Genomic DNA, 24304 nt, shown 5'->3' on the forward strand with positions numbered 1-24304 from the left:
CCACTCGTTAATCTATAGCACAGTAAACCAAAGACCAGAGGGCGAGAGGTGGAGGTGCTCGACCGACTCTGCAGTTTGGTTTTATATAGCGCGAACTCTGCCAGAGGACATTAGAGCGCTTCACCAGAGAGACATATTGAGTAACATATTTTTTAGGTTTTTAATTTGATCGATGTTAATAAAGCGAACCTTTTGTACGTACGGCAAAAAACCGCCTTATTTACTGATATATTACACTCTTCTAGCAGGTACCACATCGAGCGAATAGACAACTATTTCGATGCTTGTTATCCTCGGGCCGCCGCGTCATCGGTATGTCGAAATGTGGAAAGCAAGCAGTGCCTGAGTGTGTATGACTGTCACATGAGACCACCTTTCAGGGGTCGAAGACATCAGAGTCCGCAAGGTTCCCAATTACGCACGGGCATCCTTTTCTTCGTTTTTGAAATCTTCCGTTTCTGATACTTACCCTACATGTATTACAAGAGCCAGAATGCGAATAACAACAAAACCACAGGGCTGGTTTTGCTACTCAGCGTTATAATAAGGGAAACTTAAGATCTCTGACGAGAATAACACGTACTTTACGAAAAGCCTGTGTTGCCAGATGAGACCATGTCCATGGGGAGTTTTATTTCCAGACCCTGGGTTTGGTTTCCTTCTGCAAATCACCTATTGTGAGCCCAAGTCGACCATTCGGAGACTATGACTCCCAGAAAGCACCAATTACTTAAATGAACCTTCACAAGCCTGAAAATAATTACAGATGCATTTACATAGAATGCGTTTTACAGCTGAAGTCACAGCAGCGCTTTCGACGGACATGACTACAAGCTTATACTAGTGTTTACGAGCGCAGGTTCTCTGTTCCAGCTGGATAACAAAATTCCGACTTTATTACCCTACGGTACGGGTAGTAGAAACGGCACATCGACTGCAAAACTATATTTCAGATACCGGGAAACGATAGAACTACACAAGTGCCAGATTCGAAGCCCAGATGGATGCATGTCATGTCACCAGCACATACCATTTCAATTCCCCGGGCTTTCCTTTACAAGCTGTGATCAGCTGCCTCGGATTGGGTACATCAAGGAAGGAAAGGCCACATCTCCCAGAATGCAATGGGTGGTTAGACGTATGCCATCGGGCTACAATAACTGCGCATTGGCAATCAAGAAAATACTTATACTTTTAGAGCTGAGGGACGCTCTCGCTATATCGCGGAGACGAAATGAGGTTTGATACAGAATCGGCTAAATCGGTTCACTTTGTTTCCTTGGTCCTTGTTTAACTTAACTTGAGCTCATGTACAGCGCTCCAGTACCTTCGGGTCGAGTTCGCGCTGTATTAAAAACGCATTCTGCTGATGTCAAAATACTATTCGCAACCATTCCCCCACCCCCCAGAATCTAGCAACGATGACCACCTCCTCCCTTTAAGGTTCTCATCCACGTCCTTCGGGAGGAGGGGGTTGTTCCCCGTCCGCGCCCCTCCCCCTTCCTCTCTTTTACATTCTCATCTCCTCTTTCCTCCTGCTCACCCTGCTCTTCCTCTTTTAATCACAGGCGCACTTTCAACCTTTGCTCTTCCTTCCCTCCCCCTCTCAACACTTCTTCCTACCCGCGGCATCCCCACCCCCCCTAGCGCGTGCTCCCTCCCCCTTCCAATTCCAGAGACTGCCCTCGCCGGTGTCCGGCCAGGCGGGTCTCATTAAACAACCTCATTTGCGGGTTACAGTTCGCTCTTAGGATTTCACTCAAAGGTAGAGGTCACATAGGGAGCCCGAAAATTTTGGACAAAAAATTCAGGTGAATGGGTTGCTCCCGGGGTTTAACAATATTACAGGGTTCGTCTTAAAGGATATTTTTGGTTAAAACAAATCCGTACTGACTTGCAAACTGCGGTAATTTTGGTCGAATGGGTGGAGGCTGTTCGTTTCTAGTGGGGGCCCAGAGCGGTTGGTCACCAAGGACGACGCACGTGACAGCCCAGTGGGTTTAGAATTACAATCCAGTGCATTCTTGGCGTGATGGTCCAAAAGGCATTGCCGTGACATTTCCATGTTTACAATGCTCCTGTGCGTGACATTTCCAAGCCCGAAGTGTGACACTTTATTATGAGCGGAAACCTGACACTGATACCTCACTAGTGTTTTTTCTGTCTCCATACGACCCCTATAAATGAAGACATTCCCCTGGGGGGTCCTCGGTCTCTTAGTCCTTCCTTTAGGAGCCAGAGCCCCTTGCCATAAATCCGTCCCTCCCCTACAACGCTTTGGTATCACTAGCTCACACGGGAGAAATTAAACCAATAAATGCAGCCACATATAGTCTCGCCCTGTGAGCTAGCAACATGAAAACACAAAACATACCTAGTGGAAATAATAAGAAGACCGCTCACGGGCCCCGTGGATGCCCAAGAAATCTAGAACTAGACCTTACATTGCAGTCTTGCATCGCTTCATTTCTGGTGCAAGTAGTTGATCCTGGGCACATTTGTCCATCACACTTTGATACTTGTAGTTCTCCATCTATAATAGGAAAAGCAAAATCACAAGCATCAGAATGCAATAAATAAATTATTAAAAATAGGAGCTACATCTGACATGCGGCTACTCGAGTTCTAGGCTTTATAATCCGAAGGGGTGCATGTTCTATACACTGAAGCTTTTCATGTGAAGCAGAATCAGTCTGGTTTTAATTAAACATTGCGCTTGCAAACATTTGTCGTTTTAGGCCTTTATGTGCAAAAAACAGTGGGTATTTTTCACCCGGTAGAGTTCTAGTGTTATAACTTTTCCAATCACAAGTTATCAAAAGCAAGCCTGAGAAGTAAAATAAAAAATCTTGCTTCCACACTGGTTAAAAAAATCGTAGCCTATTGAAATTACCAGCATTTAGCAATTAAGGAATATTCTGTTGCTTCCTTTTAGTGTTGATTGGTAATTGATGACAAGCCATTTTAGCAAGCTATCTCTGACAAATTGCTATTTATTAACCGTGACACCTTCTACCTGCCCCAGCTTTTTAACCACAGTTACACTGGGTTTTACAATTGGGGGTTTACATATAAATGCCCCAGTATGTAAAGCGATATTTGGCAAGCTAATGTATGCTGGGGGCAGATAAAGGGTGTCAAATAGGACAAAGGCAGATAACCGCTCTGACAATCCAAATTAGAGATTACCAGCAAGGTCAGATGAGCTTTTTTAGCCTGCACTGGCGTCTGCCCTACACCCATGCATTTCTTACACGGTGTGTCACCCATGTCTAAGTACACATGCCTGCTTTCAATGCCGGAGATTTTGAAGTGCTAAATGTAGCGGAAGCAGGAGGTATGCTGTTTATTTATTTGCAATTTTCTATTGTATAGACTTAGCTCAAGTGCGTTAGAGCGCTTTACAAAGCGAGCAGGAAGTACGCACCTTGTAGCAAATATCGTAAAATAACGTATTAGCATCAGGAAAGCACAAGAAACAAGCATTGGCATAGCCAATAGTTCTCACCTATTCAAGAGCTATAGACTTTGGAAATATGTTTCTGGCATGGTGTACATCAGTGTGGCTGCTGTTCAGCATGGCTAAAAATTAGTAGTGAGGAGTGTTGGGAAGTTGAGTGGGGGAGTACAGTGTTGTAGAGTTGACTGATGAAAAGTAGAGGTCAATAGTTTAGTGGTAGAATGTCGTGGAGGGGTATGGGGTGGAGTGGGTTTGGGTGGATTGGAGCAGAATGGGATGGATTGGATTAGAATCGAGTGGGGTGGATTGAAATGGGGTAAAATGGATTGGAATGGGGTGATTGGATTGGGGTGGGTGGATTGGACTGAAGTGATAGGACTAGGGTGGGGTGGACTGGATTGGGCTGGAGTGGGTTGGATTGCCGTGGTTTTGAGTTGGGGGAATTAGACTGGACTGGGATGGGGAGGATTGGAGTGGGGTTGATTGGATTTATTTGATTGGAGTGGGGTGGACTGTAGTGGGGTGAATTGGAGTGGATTGGACTGGAGTTGAGTGGATGGATCGGGGTGGGTTGGATTGTTTAGAGTGGCACTGATTGGACTGTAGTAGGGTGGATTGGACAACAGTGGAGAAGGGTGAAGTGAAGTTGGGTGGATTGGAGTGGGGTTGACAGGATTTAGTTGGGGTGGGATAGACTGGAGGGGGATTGAATGGGGAGTCCGGTGGATTGGATTGGATTGGATTGGTGTAGAGTGGGTTCGATTGCGGTGGAATGGGATGGGGTGAGGTGGATTGGAGTGAAGTGAATTCGACTGGAGTGGGGTGGATTAGACTGGATTGGAATGGAGTGGAATTGAGTGGGTTGGGATGGAGGGGCGTGGATTGGATTTAGTGGGCTGGACTGAGGTGGACTGGATTGGAGTGTGGTGGTGCAGGGTGGGGTGGATTGGAGTGGGGGGGGTGGACTGGAATGGAATGGATTTGTATGGACTGGGGTGGATTGGATCAGAATGGACTGGATTTGGAGTAGGTTGGATTGTGGTGGATTGAACTGTAGTGGGTTGAATTGGATTGGATTCAGGGGATTGGAGTGGGGTGGACTGCAATGGAGTTCGGTTGATTGGTATGGTGTGGGGTGGATTGGATTGGTGTGGGATGGATTGGATTATTGTGGGTTGGGGGTGGGATGTATTACAGTGGTTTGGAGTGGTGTGGATTGGACAGAAGTGGGATGTATTAAATTGATTGTATTGGATTGGAGTAGGGTGGGTTAAGGTTAATTGGATTGGAGTGGGATGAACTGGAGTGAGGTGGACTGAACTGGGGTGGTGTAGATTGGATTGGGGTAGAATGTGGTGGATTGGAGTAGAGTGAAGTGGTGTTGAGAAGTGGGGATTGGAGTAGATTGAAGTAGAGTGGCGTGTTTTGCAGTAGAGTGGGGTGGACTGAAGTAGAGTGGATAGGATTGTATTATAGTGGGGTAGATTGGGGAGGAGTGTGGTGGATTGGACTAGACTGGGTTGAGTGGATTGGAGTGGGGTGGATTGAAATGAGGTGGATTGGAGTGGGTTGGATTGGATTGGGGTGTGGTAAAGTGGATTATGGTGAGGTGGACTGCACTGAGGTGGGGTGGATTGGTGTGGGTTGAGCTGGATTGAGTGGGGTGGACTGGAGTGGGGTGGAGAGGAATGGAGTCAGGTAGATTGGATTGGGGTGGGGTGAATTGGATTGGAGTGGGGTGGGACGGGGTGGATTGGACTGGAGTGGGATGAACTGGATTGGAGTGGGATGGATTAGATTGTTGTGGAGTGCGGTGAATTGGAATGGTGTGATGTGGGATGGATTGTATTGGAGTGGGGTCAATTAATGTGGTGTGGGATAGACTGAATTGGAGTGAGGTGGATTAAGGTGAACTGGATTGGACTGGGGTTGATTAAGGTGGATTGGACTGGGGTGAGGTGAATGGATTAGAGTGGATGGATTTGGTTAGACTGGTTTAGGATGGACTGGAGTGGGTTGGGTTAGATTAGAATGTGGTGGTTTGGAGTTGGGTGGGTTGGATTGGTTTGGGTTAGGTTGGACTATAGTAGGCTGGGTTGGACTGGAGTGGGTTGTATTGTGGTGAATTGGAGTGGGGTAGATTGAATTGAGGTGGGTTGTACTGGTCTAGATTGGGATGGATAGGACTGATGTGGGGTGGCTTGGAGAGGGGTGAATAGGGATGGAGATGGGTGGATTGGATTGGGGTGAGGTGAGGTGAGGTGGATTGAAGCGTGGCAGTTTGGAGAGGGGTGGACTGGAGTGGGGCCTATTGCTTTGGATTAGAGTGGGACAGATTGTTTTTGATTGGACTGGGACAGATTGTTTTGGCTTTGAGTGGGGCAGATTGGAGTGGAGCAGATTGTTTTGTTTTGCAGTGGGAGACATTGGAGTGGAGCAGATTGTTTTGGACTGGAGGGGGGCAGGTTGGTTTGGGGGAAGATTGTTTTGGATTGGAGTGGAGCAGATTATTATGGAGTGGAGTGAGGCAGATTTTTTTGGACAGGAGTGTGGCCGATTGTTTTGGATTGGAATGGGCCAGACTGGAGCGAGGCAGATTGTTCGGATTGGAGTGGATCTGATTGTTATGCATTGGATTGGGGCAGATTGGAGTGGGGCAAATTGCTTTGGATTGCAGTGGCAGATTATTTTTGATTGGAGTGGGGCGTGTTGGAGTGGGGCACATTGCTTTGGATTGGAGTGGGCAGATTGTTTTGGATTGGAGTGGGGCAGACAGGAGTGGGACAGATTGTTTTGGATTGGAGTGGGGGAAATGGTTTTGGATCGAAGTGGGGCAGACTATTTTGGAATTGAGTAGGACAGATTAATTTGGATTGGAGTAGGGCTGATTGTTTTGGAATGGATTGGGGCAGATTCTTTTACATTGGAGCGAGACAGCTTTTTTGAATTGGGGATGTGCAAGACTGTTTTGGATTGGAGTGAGCAGATTGTTTTGAACTAGAGCGGAAGCAGTTTGGTTTGGGGCAGATTGTTTTGGATTGGAGTGAGGCAGATTTCAGTGGGGTAGATTGTTTTGTATTGGAGTGGGACAGAATGTTTTGTATTGGAGTGGGGAAAATTGTTTTGGACTGGAATGGGGCTGATTGTTGTAGATTGAAGTGGGGCAGACTGGAGTGGGGCGTGTTGCTTTGGATTGGAGTAGGCTGGAGTGGGGCAGATTGTTTTGGATTGGAGTGGCGCAGTTTGGAGTGGGGTGGATCGGAGTGGGGCAGACTGGAGTTTGGTGGATCGTAGAGAGATGGACTGGATTGGAGTGGGGCGGATAGGATTGGAGTGGTAGGGATTGGAATGGGGCAGATTGTTTCAGATTGGAGTAGGCAAACTGTTTTGGATTGGGGCAGATAGTTGTGGACTGGAGTGGGGCAGACTGTTTTGGATTGCTGTATTAGAGTGGGGCAGTTTTTTTGTACTGGAGTAAGGCAGATTGGAGTGGGTGGTTTAGGAGTATTAGAGTGTGGTTGATTGGGATGGAGTGGGATGGTTTGAACTGGAATGTGGCAGATTGGACTGGAGTGTGGCTGATTGGAGTGAGGCAGATTGTTTTGAAGTGTGGCAGATTGATTTAGATTGGAGTGGGGTGGATTGAAGAGGGGCACTTTGTTTTGGGTTGGAGTGGGGCAGATTGTTTTGGATTGGAGTTGAGTAGACAGGAGTGGGGCAGATTGCTTTGGATTGGGGTGGGACATGTGTTTGTGGATTGGAGTCGGGAAGATTGTTTTGAATTGCTGTATTGGAGTGGGGCATTTTTTTTGGGTGTGGATTGGGGAAGATAGGTTTGGATTTGATTGGGGCAGATTGGAGTGTGGTGGGTTGGGAGAATTTGAGTGGGGTGTACGTGAGTGGATTGGAGAGAGTAGTTTGGATTGGAGTGGGGTGGATTGGGGCCTACTGTACGATTATGTGTTAAAGTATAATTTTGAAAATTACACATAAAACAGAAACAATGTTGCTTTGCAACATTTAGAAGAAGATAATAATCATCTTTTGAGAATAGCGCCCACGAGCAAAAACATAACATGGTTGTAAAGTGAGAAAAGAAGACTTGGCAACAAAAAAAAAGAAGTTAATTATAGCAAATACAACTTTGCAATTTTGTTTGCCCTGCGGAGCACGTTTTGCTAGCCACACACCTTCTGTTTGCAGAGCACTAGAAGTTAAAAGAAGAAAATAGTACCTCAGTCACGTCAGGAGCAGTGGATGGCACTGATTATGTTGAATCAATCAGTGCTTGGCCCCTGCTCCAGACAGCGGAACGGAAATGATATGGCCTCCAGTGACAAATTATGAGGTTGCAAAGAAGAGTGCCATTCAATCCTACAAATGGCAAGCCACATGCGGGCTCCAAGCCCTTTTCTAACTGCATCAGCATCTTGCTAGCAATATGCTTACGTTAGAGCATGCTATCGCAGGCTCAACCCAGAAAAACGATTAATTAACAGTCAGAATGAAACAGATGCTGAGTACAAAGAGAGCAGAGGGAACACATGTTTCTTAACAGGATAGTTCAGATCAGTAGGCAATGAAATGTGAGCAGCGATCCCAGTTTTATTAAGAGCATTTTGAGTTCCTGTCTGCATGCAAACAGACAAGATATTGTGCAAAGGGCTGGTGGAAGGATTTTCCAAAGCCTTGTTGCACTACCAGACAATGAGAGGTTATGCACCGTTCTTGCTTGAATGTTGGAGTTTCAAGCAGGAGGGTATTGGTGTTTCTTGATCCTTGGTGAACTCCAAAAACCTTTGGTTTTTCAAGCAGGTAGGTGGGAGAGGTGTTGTAGAGAACTTTATAACCGATGCATGCAGTCTTAAAGTGGACTCTAGCATCGATGGGGAGCCGATGCAGGGTACAAAGAATTGGAAAGATGTGGTTGAATTTCTTGCATCACAAAGCAGGCAGCTACGTTGAGTACTGTTTTCAGAGGAGCTCGATCCGTTTTAGGGAGACCACGGAAGGCTGAGTTTCCATAATCTAGTATGTTAAAAAAAACAACTGCACCACAGCTTTCGAGTCTTGCTCAGGTATAAACAGGAATTTGCCCTGTTGCAGTACTGCTGGAGGTGTGCGCTTTTGGCCATGGCTGTTTGCCTCTGGAGGTCTTTACGGCTATCCAGGATAAAGTATAGCAATTTGGCATTTTCCCCAATGGCTGGCTTGCAGTTCAGGGGAGAGAAGGATTCCAGCCACTCTTGAGTAGGGAGGTTGGATTTTTTTGGGTGTGATTAGTAAAAAAAACTGTTTTTGTTGGATTTAGTTTTAAATGGTTGTTAGCTATCCATTTTTAAATTCTGCCGATGGTGGACAAAAGAAGGATAACATCTTCAGGGGATGATATTTGAGGTAGATCTGAGTATCACCTGTATTGTGATAAAACAGATCTAGATGTTCTCAAATTCTCGCCAAGTGGTTTAAGATACAGAGAGGAAAGAGCCTTGTAGAACCCCTGCTTTTGGGATGGTATTGCTTGACACAGGGCTCCCTATATTCACTATTTGTGAACCGTTAGAGAAATAAGAATCATACGAATTTACTACTGTTCTTTGTATGCCCATCTGTTCCTTCACGATGCTAATCACAACATGTTGGTTTACTATATAAAAAACAGCCAGAAGGCCCAGAAGCACCAGCAGGCATGTGTCTCCTGAGCCAAGGATTTGAAGAGTCATCCACAATTTGTAGAAGGGCGGTTTCTGCACAACAAGCCTTTTTGAAATCAGATTGGAATATGTCAGGAGATTATTAGCCTAGATGTGGAGTGAGAGTTGTGAAGCCACACAACCTTTTAACTCTTTCCCTAACTAAAAAGGGAATCACTGAATCAGTTGAAAGTTTTCAGGTAATTGGTGTTGACAAAGGGCTTTTTAGGACGAGAGACCTGGCAGATTTTCAAACTGTTGCACAAAACACCTTGTTGCAGTGAGGTAACCAAGGAAGTCCTCTATGCCAGCTGCATCTTGGTAATTTCCTTGTTCAGTTACAGCCAAAGCATGGGGGAGGTGACTGTAAGGTTTGACCTTAGTTGTAGTTTCAAGTAAATCCGATTCAGATATTATGTTATAGGTTGACCAGGTTCACTGGGCTTTGCAGACCAGTGAGCAATCATCAGGCATTATTGATTGCGCTTAAGTGATTGATCAATTGACTTTACTTTCTCTGCAAAGATTGACAATTCTTTACATTTTGACACTGGCATGGAGTGTGTGCTGGTGGAAGACTGGGAGTTTGAATGTTTGATGATATCAAAAAGTAGCTTTAGACAGTTTAATGTGGGTAGATATAGCTTTGAAGATGTTTGTTTTGTAGTTTCTTCTGGTAGCCCTGACAATAGCTCAACTGGAAGGTGAAGGTGCTTGTTTCCATCTTTACTCAAGAAGCCTCAAATGTTTCCTTTCAGCATATAGATCTTGAGGAACTGGGTTAGAAAGATTTAGGTCTTTTACTTTAGCGTTTCATGAGGACCATATTCACTGATGAGGTTGTCCATGCATTTGTTGTATTCCTCTACTGTGAAATTATTGTCCTACCCAGGATAGAGAGTGGGAAGGATGCACTGATTCCTGTTAGTGAGGTTGTTGATGTCAATGTTTTTTGTGTCACAGAACCATGAATTTGTCGGTCTTGAATTCGCCCAAAGAAGTTATGCCCCAGTCCTAGCAGACAGCTCTCTCAAGAGTGAAGTTAGAATTGTTTGCCTGTGCATAGCCTCCTGATTGGTTGCATATGGCAGAGAGGCAGTGACAGACTCAGAGCAATGGAAAACAAGCATTTGCAATCCAATGGGTCTCATGTTTGCTCGAGTTAGAGCTATTAGCTTTGTAAATTCCTATCTGGACTTTTCTTGCCACATAAATTGAAAATGAAAAGTAAAACCCGTTGACATAACCAAGGTCAATTCAAAACACCATGGCTGCCATGAACATGAGTGCAAGAGTTATTGGCTCCCTGTGTAAATGTCTAGAAAGGATCGCAGCTGGGATGAAAGGCAAACCGGAGGAGGGGCCATCACACGCTGTAACAGGAAAAAGCGTGATGTAGTGTGATGGGCAACAAAAATGTTAACTTAGTGAAATTGCCTGGGAGGGAACTCAGCACACAAAGGAGAGGGTCATTTCACAAAATGCACCAATAAAAATGAAGTGATTAAGACAAGCACAACAAAGAATGAATAGCAGTAGTGGGAGTGGTTAAAGGCCCACAGAGAGATTACAACAGGCCAGAGCGCTTGCACGTTCGACCCTAGAAACACACTATAGGGCTATCCCGAGCTCAGCAGACATGCATGATTAATTTGGACCTTGCAGTGATTTTTACAGAATGTATTACTCTAATATGAGATGCATGGTATTTGACAGGACTCAAAGAAAAACTTAGAAACGTGCTCCTGGCCCGTCTGCTCAACATTGTTCTCTGTTGAATGGAGCTGATGGTGTCTCCAATTTCGCAACTGGCAAGCAATCAGGTATATTGTTAGGGGTTTTGAGTCACTCAGTTCTAAGATGTTAAAAAGGGCAGAATAGATATTGCTAGATGCAGCATTCATCTCTAATTAATCCAGTTACACCAGCTATATTTACAGTTCAGAATCCAAATAAGGTCCATTTAAGTCAGGTAGTGTTTGCGCTTCATCACATCTCAGCTGGCTTTGTGGATAAGGCAACATCTAGTATCTCACTGGCCCACAGAAAGAGTGCTTTTAGCTGTGTCTATGTGTCCGGTATATCAGCTTCTTGGGTGGTAATAAGCATGTGTGGCTCTGAAGTCCTGAAACTGAGACCTACCTCTGAAGGACTGGGAAGTTGGGTGTGGGAGTCGGAGCACCACCTCCACTTGTTTTGCAAGTTGATGGATTGTGTTGCTTTCACTGACTCTTTCTAATGCTTGTTAGGGCAGGTTAAGGCATTGAGATTAGTATATGAATGGCGTCTGGACTTCTTTTTGAACATTAAAAATGTAACGATGCACAATGGGGTTGTTCCTCCCTTTGACCATAGTCAACAATTAGGCAACATACCGCCTACTGGGTAACACATCATACAAATCAGGACACAGTGTTGAGCTATGTTTGCTTTTCATTGATTGCCTGGGTGGGTAGGTTAGATAAACAGGGTGGCTGATTAACAGGGTTATATCTCTGTTCACTCTGTTTTACTCTCCCGACATTAAGGGACTGCTCTAGTCAACTCACATCTCATACTTGAATTGCACACGATCTGCACAGATTTTAAAAAAACAACACCTCTTGCTAGTGAGTGGGATTATGGGTTCTTGATTTTTTGGCAGTGGTGAAAATATTCACTTATTTGGTAAGGCATTTGATGACAGCTGCAGCTACTGGGAGCCTTGCCACTGAGTCAGCCTTTTCTTTATGATCAGGAACACTTCTTACCTGTATGCTGTTTTATTGATGCTTATTCCAAAATGACCTATCCTCAATTCTTTTGTGCAGCTCTATACATGTTGCTCACACAAACACTGTGTTTACACTGGTGCATAATTATTACTGGACGATGGTGACAACGCTTGTAATGCAAGCTGGGCCGAGTACAAGGGTATGGGGGACATATGACCTGGTTAATGCATTGCTACACAAATGAAGTAAAGGAAATCTGTCACCACAATAGGTGGGAGTATTCTCGTACTAGATTTTCTCATTTTTGACTTTTCTAACAAACAGGCCTGCCATAAAGATGAAGCCACATGTCGATGAGCATCACAACAAGAGGCAGACTGAGGTAAGGCATGAGCATCAAGATGTATTGCCAACATTTTACAAGATAAGGTCACATACTTTACTAAAAAAAGAGGTGTCACTGATGGCTAAGTACAACCATAAAGGGTTTAGAGAACAAATTCCTCATGTTTACAGCCAGCATGATGCTCTATCAGGCTGACATGGCTTGAGTGTTGTCAGTCTTCTTAACCTGGAACTCGTGCTAAAATTGAAAAAAATGAAAGGAACAAAGATGTGGTTCACCTTGTGTCTGGAAATTCCTGCTTGCAGCTCCTAGAGGGGTTTAGGTGATGGGGCGCAGATTTATATCAAGAGCAGCACTTCATGCTCACAGGAATGCTAACCAAAGACAGCACAGTCATGCATGTGCAGAAGACGTGTGGATGGGCACACCGGGCATGCAGTGGGACGTGGGAGGGCTGCACCAGGATATACTCAAGTGACACCCTGCACCAAATATTATAGCAATTGACTAGGTGGGAATGACGTCCTAGTCAAGAGCTGAGGGCTACTACTACTATAATCATAATCGAAGAACTTGGTGCCACCATAATTAAATGGTCAGCGACTATTCCCAGGCAATATTGGCATAAGGCTAGGGAGCAATAAGGGTTCAGGAGGGAATGAAATGCAGCTATGTTTTAATATCTAAACACTATGGGCATGGGCTCGTGAGATGCAGCCTAACTAACCTACAAGCCTCTTCCAACTGTAGCTGAGATGGGATACACCTCCCAGAGGTGATTACACAGCTATAGGTAAAGTTTGGAAGAGTAAAAGGCCAGCATTGGGGCCTTCCTGGTCAAGCAAACCACCAGCAAGTTTTGATGCAGCTCACAAGTAGATCCACTGTAGCTGTAAGGTCAGCCGTCAGCCCAGAGGGAGGAGGTGGCTCCTAGGAAATTTGGCTGTGCAATAAACCATGACAACACGGCCACAGGGAGAACTCAGAAATGGGGGGGAGGCATCAATTTTGCCAGTGAACCTTCAGCTGGGAGGGAATGTATGGACAGGGCCACATGGTAGGCCTGGTTGAAGTGAAGGTCAGTGGAGCAACGCTACTGGAAGAGGAGAATCATCCAAAGCGCCTGGTTTACTGAAATGTGGCTTCCAAAAGTGGATGCCCCTTGGCATGCCTGATTGCCTGAATGTGAATTACCATAGCTGCTGAAACTTGTGACTGTTGAAGTACAGAAGTGCAGGTTCTTCAATGTGAATGAAACACAGCTACAGGAAGTGGAATGCATGCTTGACTGACGGTAATAACGCATGGCTTCTGTATCGAGGTGACTGTTGAAGCACGGCTAGCGGAAGTGGATTATCACCCAGTGTGCCCCACAGGCTGGGGCACTAGTTCAGTCGCACTCACGCCATGAGAGGGAAACAGCAGTAAGGCTCGGGGTGCCGAGAGCAGGCGGCAGGGTGGCTTGCAGTAACGGTCATCACGTTTTCACACAATCAAGCAGCAGGTGTGTAGAGGCGGCGCACGTTTGTTCATTGAGATTTAATCTCGCTGCGCTGATAAAAGACTAGGCTCACACGTGTCACATTATCTGGCATGAACATGCAGTTATAATATGTTGTTAATTTAGGCCCTACCGGCTATAATCTGGTTCTAGAGCTGTTTAAAAAATAAGCAATCTTACTCACGCCGTTATTGGTGAAAACGAGTGTCTCGGGATTCAATTGAGGTGTCTCAACTCCCAGGGATATCTACCCAGTCCTGACCTCTGAACTGGTTTCCCAAAAGGCACTAGTGGGTCACGTGACTGTATCCTTGACCAAGAATATTTTTAACTCTGCAACTACAGCCGTACGTCATGTGTGACCCCTCCCAGCAAATGCTTTAGACACGACTGAAACCCAGAACGTGACTTCCTCTCCTGTGTGCTTGTCCAACTGCCAATGCACCCCCTCCACTCGCTGCTGCCCAGATACTCCCTTTCCCCAACTCTCTCTGTATGTTTATTAAATGGCTCACTAGCAACAAGGACACAGTGCTTAATCGCAGTATCCTCTCCCGGTTGTCCACCCCAAATATCAATAATAAACACTACACTTAATAATTTGAAAGTGTACAGGGGCGGCTCCTCCGTTAGGGTGGAGGAGGGTCGTCCCCCTCCCAGCAGCTCTGAGCAGCGTCAGGAATGACCACAAGGCAGGCTGGGAGCCTGTGCCTGCAGCAGAGGAGCGGATGGAGCTCTCCGGTGGAGATAGAGGTAGGTAGGTAGCTTTTTATAATTAATTTAATGGTTATCCCCCCCCTTTGGGCGTGCCGCAAGCCGCAACTCTCAGGCACAGCTGCCAGAAGTGAATAGCCACCCAATATGCCTGGTTGACTGAAAGTAATGAACTATTTCCCCTGTAAGAAGGTAATCGTTGAAGCACAGTCACAGGAAGTGACGGGTCATGGGTAGGCCCCACTGAAAGTGGTACCAGTGACTGTTCACCGGGGTGGAGAAATAATAAATAAACAATTGCTTTGAATGTACAGCACAAAGTAAAAGCAGGACAGATTGCTTGTAGGTGAAAACAGCTATTAAATTGCAGGCTTTACCAGGGACAGCTCCTTCGCTATGGTGAAGGAGAGTCGCCCCCCTGGCCAAGAGCCAGGAGATGAAAAATAAAATGATAGTAGCACTATCGTTTTATTTTTCGTCTGCTGGCTCAGCCACCAGTAGGGGAGGGAGGAGGAGAGAGTGCTCCTAAGTGCGCATGTGTGTTTTGCCGACTGTCTGAAGCTGGCCAAACACACATGCACAAATAGGTTTCTCCAGCCCGCTGTGTTTAATAGCCGAGCTGGAGAAACTTCACTGACCCCAGGGCACTGTCTGAGCGGCAGTGATTTCTGCTCAGACCAATCATGCTATGTTTAGCATGAAAGCAGAGCCAGGATTGCTGGGGAGCCTGTGCTGGTGTCCCAGCGAATGCTGGAACACAACATGGAGAGAAGAAGAGGGTGAGGTGGCAGGATCTGGAGACAGTGGTAAGGTAACTTTATTATTTTTTTTTATTTCCCCCCCTCGGCCTCCCCTCTCCCCTACCCCATACCCTTGAAATTTGCGGCGGCTGCCACTGTAAACTACTCCTAATTTCTGAAAGCGCAAACTATTTGAAGACTGAATACTTTAACATTTTCCTTTTTAGGTCACAGCCTGCAAGACAGCACAGCTGTCTGGCTTGCTAAAGGCATCCTGGTGACTTTCATAAAACTGACCTAGGAATGCATTCCACTTATTGATTACCATTAGCTTTGTGGTTTGTAACTCAATCAATCAATCACAGACATTTGTAGAGCGCGCTACTTACCCGTTAGGGTTCCAAGGCGCTTGTGGGGGGGACTACTACTGTTTGAAGAGCCAGGTCTTGAGGAGTCTTCTGAAGGCGAGTAGGTCTTGGGTCTGTCGGAGGTAGGTAGGGAGCGTGTTCCAGGTCTTCGCGGTGAGGTAGGAGAAGGATCTGCCGCCGGAGGAGGCTCGTTGGATGTGAGGGACGGTGGCGAGGGCGAGGCTCGCGGATCGCAGTAGGCGGGTCGGGGTGTAGAAGTTGAGTCTGTCGTTGAGGTAGGAGGGGCCGGCGTTGTGGAGTGCTTTGTGTGTGTGGGTGAGGAGCTTGAAGGTGACCCTTTTGTTGACGGGGAGCCAGTGGAGTCCTTTGAGGTGAGGGGTGATGTGGCAGTGGCGGGGTGCGTTGGTGATGATTCGGGCTGAGGCGTTTTGGATGCGTTGGAGTCGCTGTAGGTGATTTGCTGGGATTCCTGCATAGAGTGCGTTGCCGTAGTCCAGTCTGCTGCTGACGAGGGCGTGGGTCACTGTCTTCCTGGTGTCGGTCGGGATCCACTTGTAGATCCTGCGGAGGGTGCAGAGGGTGTTGTAGCAGAAGGAGGTGACGGCGCTGACTTGTCTGTCCATGGAGAGTACGAAGTCGAGGATGAATCCCAAGTTGCGGGCGTGGTCGATGGGCGTCAGGGCAGTTCCGAGTCGTCCCAGGCGGAGGGAGATGTCCCGAGGATGAGGATTTCTGTATTGTCGGTGTTGAGTTTCAGGCGGCTGTTACTCATCCAGTTGGCAACTGCTTTCATTCCCTCGTGGAGGTTGGCTTTGGCGGTGGCAGGGTCGTTGGTGAGGGTGAGGATGAGCTGGGTGTCGTCGGCGTAGGTGATGATGTTGAGGTCGAACCGGCGGGCCACTTGTGCGAGGGGGGCCATGTAAATGTTGAACAGCGTTGGGCTCAGGGAGGAGCCCTGGGGGACGCCGCAGATGATGTTGTTGGCTTCTGAGCGGAAGGGTGGGAGGCGGACGGTCTGTGTTCTGCCTGAGAGGAAGGATGAGGTCCAGGCTAGGGCTTTTTCCTGGATGCCGGCTTCTTGGAGGCGTTACAGTAGGGTGCGGTGGCAGACTGTGTCGAAGGCCACAGAGAGGTCTAGGAGAATGAGGGCGGAGGTCTCGCTGCGGTCGAGTTGGCGTCTGATGTCATCTGTTGTGGCGATGAGGGCGGTCTCGGTGCTGTGGTTGCATCTAAATCCGGTTTGTGAGGGGTCGAAGACGTTGTTGTCTTCGATGTGGCGTGTCAGTTGAAGGTTGACGATTTTTTCTGCGGCTTTAGCTGGGTAGGGGAGGAGGGAGATGGGGCGGAAGTTCTTGAGGTCCTTGGGGTCGGCTTTTGGTTTCTTGAGGAGGGCGTTGATGTCTGCGTGCTTCCAGCTTTCTGGGAAGGTGCCTGTTTCGAAGGAGGCGTTGATGATCTTGCAGAGTTGGGGCGCAATGATGGAGTCGGCTTTGTTGAAGATGTGGTGGGGGCAGGGGTCGGTCGGAGATCCGGAGTGGTTGGAGTTCATGATTTTGCGTGTTGTGTCGTCGTCGACGTTGGACCAGGCGGTGATGGGGTTGGTGATGCTAGGGTACGAGGTGGTGACGGAGGTGGGTGCGGTCGGGGTGTTGCAACTGCTGTTGATGTCGGTGATCTTGCTGTGAAAAAAGGCGGCGAGGGAGTCGCAAAGTTCTTGAGAGGGCGGGATGTCGTTGACGTTGGTGTTGGGGGTGGATAGTTCCTTCACGATGCGGAAGAGCTCTTTGCTGTCATGTGCGTTGTTGTCTAGGCGGTCTTTGAAGGAGGACCTCTTAGTGGTCCTGATGAGGTGGTAGTGTCGGCGGGTTTGCGTCTTTGAGGACTGCGTGGTTGTCCGGTGTGCGTTCTTGGAGCCATTTCTTTTCCAGTTTCCTGCAGGCGCGTTTGGAGGCCAGGAGTTCGTCGGTGAACCAGGAGGCTTTCTTGCTGGCGGGGTTGCTGGGGGGTTTCTTCAGTGGGGCGAGGATGTTCGCGCAGTTGTTGATCCATTGTCTGAAGTTACAGGCCGCGGTGTCTGGGTCGGTGGGCTCGTTTGGTGGGTTCTGGGAGATGGTGCTGAGAAGTTGTTCTTTGGTGACTTTGCCCCAGTTGCGGCGAGGGAGTTGGCGGCTGTGGTGGTGTGCGGTGTTTTTGTTGTAGGTGAAGTGGACGCAGTGGTGGTCGGTCCAGTAGGGTTCGGTGGTGTCGTTGAAGGTAACGTGGTCGCTGGTGGAGAAGATCGTGTCCAGTGTGTGTCCGGCGGCGTGAGTTGGTGACGTGACGAGTTGTCTGAGGCAGAGGTTCGTGAGGTAGCTGATCAGCGTGGTGGAGTTGTGGTCGTTGTTGTTCTCGAGGTGAAAATTGATGTCCCAGAGGAGGATGTAGTCCGTGGAGGCAAGTGTTTGGGTGCTTGCGAGGTCAGTGATGGCGTCGCAGAACTGGGCTCGTGGTCCGGGGGGTCTGTAGACGAGCGTTCCTCTGAGGGTGGTGTTGGGGTCGGTGTTGATCCAGAAGTGTAGAAGCTCTGAGGTGTTGAAGTGGTCGTCGGTGTGGGTGGTGATCTTGAGGGAGGATTTGTGGACGATGGCGAGTCCTCCTCCGTGGCCGTTGATGCGGTCCCTGCGGGAGATCTTATATCCGTCTGGGATGGCGATGGCGATGTCTGGCGCGGATGATTAGTTCCACCATGTCTCGGTCAGGAAGGCTACGTCCGGGGCGGTGCTGTCGAGCAGGTCCCAGAGTTCTACGGCGTGTTTGCGTGCGGAGCGGGTGTTGAGGAGTATGCAGCGGAGGTGGTTCGGACTGGTGGTCGTTGGCTTGGGGGTTCGGTCGCATGAGAAGTGGCAGTTGCGGCAGGCGAAAGCTCCGTGGGTGTGCTTCGGAGCGGCTTGGTGGCAGCGTTGGTTTCTGTCTTGGTCGTAGTTGAGTGCGTGGAGGCAGGCGGCGTCGTAACTGAGCCTGGGCGGTGCGTGGTGCGAGGTCCAGGGGTGTAGGCTGGGAGAAAAGAGTCAGGGAAGCGGGCGGATGGCGCTGGATTGAGGGTGGGGGGGGGCCAGAGGAGGAGGGAGACGCGCAAGGGGAGAGAGCGAAAGCGGCACAATACACAGGACAACGAGACCACTAGGCAACAGGTACAGACACTAGAACACAGGGCACAGATGGAACAACTGTGAACAACAGTGACAACGTGACCACAACACAATACAGCACAATACAGCACAGAGAATACACAACAGGGAGAGACGGCGAGGAAACAGAGACAGAAACAGACACGACAGAGCAAACCTTACTGCCCACCACTGGGCCACTAGGGTTGAGGCGCAGGCGGGGGTCTATGGGTGGAGGAGGGCCTCGAACTCAGGCAGCAGCGGCAGAGAGGGCAGGGTGCGCTGCGCGGCGGGGGGAGCGTCCTGTCCTGTCTGGCCACACTTTTTGGCGTTCCATGTGCTGCCTTTATTTGCTTTAAGCTTTCCAGTACAGGTTGAGTTTGTCCCTCCCATTGCCTAAACCACGTTTTCCATATCCTTCCATGAACTTGCTTTCTGTTAACAGGCCTTTAAATCTTGTTCTTATCTCGTTACATTTCCTGTGTATTCAAAGACCAAGGTCATATGTCAGACGGTGTCTTCCAAGGGCGCTTGTTTACTTTTCTTTCTCCGACTTCAATGTGAGAGGATTTATGTGACTATCTTGCTGGATACTAGGGGTAGGAAACATTTAAATGAACGATGTAAGTATTTCACAATATATCAGAATTATGAATGCACAATAAATAAAGCATATTTTTGTTATTACTGAAGTGGGTTGAAAACAAATACTTGAATATGATCAAAACAATCATTAAACTAGGTGATGCAATTTCCACACATTTTTGTCCCTTCACTGTATAGTTTTATTAGTAAAACTGTATGTCTGTGCAAACGTAATGGTCATTTCAATTGAAAATGTGTTGTCTAATGGCAGTGTGCTACCATACCATGAATACTCCACTCTCCTCTACACCACTCCACACCACACCTCCATACTCTACCCTGAACAATTCTACTCTATGCCAATACACTCCTTGCCATTCTACTCTACACCACTCCAATGTAGGCCACACCAAATTACTCTGCACAACTCGAGTCTATGCCACTGTAGTCTACACCACTCTGCAACACTGCACTCTATGCCATTACACTGTACGCCAATCCACTTTACTCTTCAACACTCAACTCTATGCCCCTGCACTCTACGCCAATCCACTGTACCGCACTCTAATCTACGCTGTACCACTATGTCACTGCACTGTGCGCTTTACACCCTATGCTACTCTACGCAACTGCACTCTGTCTTGCACCACTCCACTCTATGCCACTTCACTCTACTGTGAAACAATCTGCTCTATGCCACTCAACTCCACTCTATGCCACTGCACTCTAGGCCCCTCTACTCTTAACCACTGCACTCTGGGCCAATGCACTCTACACAACTACATTCTGTCATCACATTCTATGCCACTGCACTCTATTCTGCATTACTATACTCTATGCCACTGCTCTCTATGCCACTCTACTCCATTTTACACTACTGCACTGACACTCTACTCTGCAACAAAGCACTCTCCGCCACAGAACTGTATGCCTCTCTACTCTGCACTATTCCACTCTACGCCACTATATTTTACTATGCACCACTCTACGTCACTGCAGTCTATGCCACTCGGCTCTACTCTGCGCTACTGTACTTTTTATCACTTAACTTTACTCCACGCCACTCCACTCCACTAAACATCACTCTAATCTGTGCCACTGTATTCTACGAAGCTGCTTTGTACACCACTGAATTCAATGCCACTGCACTATACGCCAGTATACACTGCAACACTCTACCCCTATGCACTGTACACCAGTCCACTCTAACCCACTCCAGTGTATGCCACTGTACGCAAGCCCACACTATACCACTCCAATACACAACACTCTCTGCCACTCCACTGTACAACACTCTACTCCACTCTTCGCCATTCCACTCTACAACACTCCACACTACTCTCCTCAATGCCACTAACTTTTAGCCTTGCTGAACAAAAGCCACAGTGGTGAGCATCAAGGAGAAAACACATTAGAAAAACCAATAGCTCTTGCATAGGCAAGACCTATTGGCTTTGACAATGGTGGTTACGGATGGATCTGACTAAAGGTGACACTCAAGTCATATGAAATGAAGCAAGTTGTCCGAGGTCTCTAGCTTTTCCTTTTCCCCCTTTCATTGATTTGAAGTGCCCTTCTGGCGCGTAAAGCCACATACAAATAAGCAAGATGATGTAGCAATGTGCTGTGGCTTGATCATACCAGTGACCAAAACTCACAGCGTGTCATGCAGTATCCCTCCATTTGACACAGAAGTTATGTGCACCTGACTCTGGTCAGTCGAAAGCCCTATGATGGTCTGATATTCCTTCATTATCACTACATCCTTGTCCCAGTCAATTAATTGTGTGGTGAACCCACCTCATTGACTGGACCAAAATCAGGAAGTAGGAGTGGACTTGACGTAATTCCACTCATATGGAGTGGTATAAGACAGGGTCAATGTCATTCCTCTTTCTGATTTTGTTCCTGCCTCAGGACTGAGTCAGAGTGGTAGGAGTGAGGTCTCTGCCTATAGTGGCCTACAGGGTTAATAGAGAAGGTCTGCGCCCTGTCTGGCTCTCAAGCGGTTTCTCTATCGTTTGGAGGTACGAAGGAGGTGGACACTCCATCTGGGCTTCTGTGGGTGTTGCAGTACACAAATTTCTCTCAAAATGGACAAGGAGAAAAAAAGTGGAATTACTACCAGCAGAACTCAGCTGCTGCTTCACAGGACAGGTGGGATGAGGGTGAGCCTATATTTTTTCTGATCTCGTCTACAGACACTACCGATGGTACACATTTTTTACTGTATTTTACCTATGCTGGTGTGCGCTTGTGCGAGGGGAGCGCTGTCTACTAATTAAGCATGTGAATTGTATTCGGAAATTTAATTGTATGCCTGGGCTTTTATTTCTTCCAGCACTCACTTTCTCTATTTTTAAGGGAGCGCAGAAGGCAGGTAAGATGTCATTAGACTCCTGGGTATTGCTGATCTTGTAACTAGCCAGTATTCCTGATTTGTATTTCCTTTTGAGGCAGTATGGGCCAGCATCATAAGAAGAGTAAGCATGCAGATTTATCTGCTATGAATGCTGATTCCACATCTCTGTCCAGGTAACTCCCCTACCTCAGGAAGAGATCTAAGAGATCCAGAGATCCTCTTGAGTCATTTGAGGAGAGAGTTTAGAGTGTTATTGCAGACCTTGGGAAATTTAAAAGAGGTACTTAAAAAAGTGGACAAGAGACAATCAGATTCATCTTCTGCTGGTACTGATGGCGAAGAGGATGGGCACTCTCAATTATCAGAACTTAAGGGTAAATATATAGACAAAGAGATGTTGCCTGATATCCTATCTTGAGTATGAATGATTATGGGGTTTCCGTTGTTGGAGCTGCCATCGACTTCTACTGAACCAATTTTCAGAGTTTAAATAATCTCAAACACATTCTTTGACTATTCATCAAATTGTGGCTGATTTGATTTTGGGAGAACTGAACGATCCAGATAGAATTGTTATGCCACGATTCATATCAAAATCTACCCTATGGAAAATATGAATAAAAAAATTCTGGAATCTATTTCAGTGGATTCTTTGGTTGCTAGCATGGCAGGTCGTACATCAATGGCTGAAGAAAATATGATAAAAGACCCTATAGATTAACAATTTAATCAACCCTAAAAAGAGTCATATGCAGGTTCCACCTAGAAATTCTAGCAGGAAGTTATGGGGCATCTAATGCTTAATCTATGTTGGCTGATTTCAAGGAACTATTTCTAGCCATACAGGAGGGAGAAGAATGTTGTGGTCTGACTGAGAATTTTGAAACGCAAACTGAATTTTTGTCAGGTAAATCCTTTGATGTTGTAAGGGCAGCAGCATTATCCGAGGGTGCTACAGTATCTGCATGGAGGAATGTTTTTCTCAGAGACTTGCATACTGATTATGGTCAGCAGAATGTGGTATTCTGAATGTCCTTTGAAAGTGTTAAACTCACAATTCGATGAGATGTTACATAGAATATTTAAGGAGAAAAAGCATTTTTTTATTTTTAACAATCCCAATCTCCTTTATCCATCTCATCTACTTTTAAATTAACAAGTCCTTTTGGACAACCATCTAGCCGCCAGTGAAATCAAGGTCCAAAGAGACAGAAAGGGAAGACCTTCAAACCTCAAAATGACAGTAAGAGCAGATCCCCTTTAGGAAGTATCAAACAAAATTCCCGGCTATCCAGGAAGTGGCCTAGATTGGGCAGTTGAAGGAAGGATTACACACTTTCTGGAAGCTTGGAAACAGGCCTTGGGTCCTACAAGTTGTGGAGATGGGCTACAGAATAGGGGTTCTCTTCACTTCACCAGACACAGGAGCATTCCTACTCGAGATCCTTGATGCAGAGAGAAATTAGAGCATCTAAGATTGCCAATACAGACTCGTCTTCAGAAGAATGCTGTGATTCAAGTTCCACAAACTCAGCAGGGAAAAAAAAACGTACTTAAGAATCTTTCTGGTTCTGAAAGTAACAGGATTCCATCTTGTCATAGACCTCAAGAATGTGGAAAGGGACTGAGTCTCGGGGCCTGGAGTGGGAGGATATGAAGGCAGTCATTCGGGGACAGTGCATAAGCATGGTGGGTGGGATGCACAGACAACTAGAGCGGGATCTTACAGACCTAGAGGTGAAACTGGGGGAAATACAGCAGCAGCCACACGAAGCAAGCACAGCTGGGCGGGAGGAGCTCGGGTTATACAAGGAGGTTAATGCCTGTTGGGATACACTAAGCCGGACAACGCTGAGAGGGTATAGGCAGCGGTTGCATCGAGAGGGCGATAAATCTGGCAAACTCTTAGCGTGGATCCTGAAACGGGAGGTGGAGGCCCGCCTATACTGCATATTAGAAACACTGAGGGTGAACTGCTTACGGGCGTACGGACATTCTTCGGGAATTAGCGTCCCACTTCCAGAGGGTTTCGAGGGCTGGTGCTGTAGTGGGGGAGTTTCTGCAGCAGATGCGGCTCCCGAGCCTGGACCCAGACGCTCTTGAAATGCCGATCACGGTGGAGGAGGTAGAAGAGGCAGTGGTGGCAATGGCAAAATCCAAATCTCCCGGCAGTGACGGTTTTCCTGTTGAGTTGTATCAAGCATTTTCGGGAGAAGCTTCTGGAGGTCTTTGAGGAAGCGTGGGGCATGGTATGTTGTCGGACACCATGCGTAAGGGTATAGTGTGTTTGTTAGTTAAGCCGGATCCCTCGTCATATCGCCCGCTGAGCATGTTAAATAGTGATGTCAAGATACTCTGTAAGATTTTAGCCACTCAGCTTCGGTGCGTGATTCAGGGTCTGGTATATGAGGACCAATGCGGGTTCATCCCCGGTCGTAGTACGTCCTATAATTTGCGTTGCTTGGCACATGTTCTGCATGAGACCAAATGAATGGAGACAGAATTGGCACTGGGGTCTCTTGACTTTGAAAAAGCCTTTGACACAGTAGAGTGAGAATATCTATTGGAGGTATTGCAGGGCATGGGGTTTGGCCCTGGATTTTGTGCTTGTGTTTGACTGCTGTATACTGCTTCAACTGCACAAGTACGTGTGGGGGGAGAGACATCGAACACCT

The sequence above is a fragment of the Pleurodeles waltl genome, chromosome 3_1 (assembly GCF_031143425.1).
Source record: "Pleurodeles waltl isolate 20211129_DDA chromosome 3_1, aPleWal1.hap1.20221129, whole genome shotgun sequence".
Lineage (NCBI taxonomy): Eukaryota > Metazoa > Chordata > Amphibia > Caudata > Salamandridae > Pleurodeles > Pleurodeles waltl.